Genomic DNA, 1,820 nt, shown 5'->3' on the forward strand with positions numbered 1-1,820 from the left:
TCTTTTTTTTTTTTTTTTTTTTTAAGCGTTTAATATCTTAAAGCCAGAGCGTAAAAACTTCCAGGTCCTTCCGCATGGTTTATTCTGGTGTTGGTTAACATTTAGCTCAGCTGCAGCGTTTTTTCCAGCAGCAGTCCCACCTCCCTTTGAAGCGCTGTGCTTTAATCCTGGCAGTCGGATGGGTAAAGGCTGTAATTGTGTCAAAGGAGGCTGTTACAGACCCGTACCCTCAAATTCCAGTTGCAAGACTGGGTTGAAAATGCATAATTCTCTGGTTTTAGTTCCATAACTGGAGTTTTCAAAACTATGCAGAAGAAATTCCCTGCTGTGAGGCTGGTGAGGCCCTGGCACAGGGTGCCAAGAGAAGCTGTGGCTGCCCCATCCCTGGAAGTGTCCAAGGCCAGGCTGGACAGGGCTTGGAGCAACCCGGGATAGTGGAAGGTGTCCCTTACCATGGCAGGGGGTGGGACTGGATGAGCTTTAAAGTCCCTTCCAATCCAAACCAGTCTGTGATTCTATGATTCTACTCATGATACCATTTTGAAGACCTGAAGTACTTCTTGACATAAGCTTCCCCTTTTCCTTTGTTTCTCTAGTCAGCCACTTCCATTATTTTTGGGTACAGTCAGGACTCACAGGTTTTGCATGTCCATGTAATAGATTTGACCATCATGTTATGTTCATGAAATGCCACAGTTGTATTGATATTCTGGTATAGTTTTAGGAAGAATTTTGGTAAGGATAGCCAGTTTTGAAGATGACATATAAGCACGGTTTTTACTCCCTATCCAGTGTTTTGGCAAGAACAGTTGTGTTGACCACTGTGAAATCACTGACTTTCAATCTGTGTGTTGGGGTTTTAGTTTAGTCTTAGTTTTTTTCCTGTTAAAGGAATTTTCTCCCATATGCATGTTGCTAGGGGACAAATAGCTGTACTTAAGAAAGACAAAAAGGGGAGTGGGGCGGGCCTGGCTACTCTTTTGTCTACACCTGGGTGTGGGGGCAGTTCGCTCTGAGCGTCAGGAGAGAGAAGCTGCAGAGAAAGGAGCTGCTGCTTCTTTCTTTTTGGCCGTTCTTTCTTCCTGCTGGAAGCAACACCGGGACCCCAAAAGCCGCTTTCCCTGCCCTGCTGGAGACCGAGCTGTGGCTGCCCCTCTGCCCTGGTGCTTCCGGCTTTCTGCTCGACACTGTATTTTAAAAGAGCCAGGTGATATTCTTCTCCCTAAACCTAGCAACTATGTATGAAATCCAGTTTGGAATGCTATTTGACACTGTGTTGTACTAACACTGGAATGTATTACTAAAGAATTTGTTGGGTATCTCAGAATATTTTTTCAGCTGTAGATAGGAGTTACAAAGACTTGCTCAATATTTGCCTGAGCTTGAGACTCAGCGTCTGGCCCATCCTGTAGATTTACAATGCTTAATACTCTTTTTTTCACATTCGTTTAAAAAGAGATGTGAGAGGAAATTTTTGTGAAGAAAGGCCTTTGAAATCATTTCCATTTTTCAGTCTGAATCGATTAATCTGGTGTTACTACCTTTTCCTGTAAGCCTTGCTCCTTTAATATCCTTAAACTGCACTATTATTTTAAAACCCCAAGAGTAGTCACAACAACAGTACATTTCATAAGCTCTGGATTCCCCTGCAACAAGCCGAGAAAGTTACTAAGGACAAAGAATACCAATACTTTCCAATCAAACACAGTACAAAAGTAAATACATAAAATACAACCAAAAGGAGGCTTAGATACTTTTTCAAATGTACAATAAGAAGTAAAACTATATTATTATCCATTATATTTCCATGTTGTTATTTT

The sequence above is a fragment of the Corvus brachyrhynchos genome, unplaced genomic scaffold (genome assembly GCF_000691975.1).
Source record: "Corvus brachyrhynchos isolate BGI_N302 unplaced genomic scaffold, ASM69197v1 scaffold523, whole genome shotgun sequence".
In the NCBI taxonomy this organism is placed as follows: Eukaryota; Metazoa; Chordata; class Aves; order Passeriformes; family Corvidae; genus Corvus; species Corvus brachyrhynchos.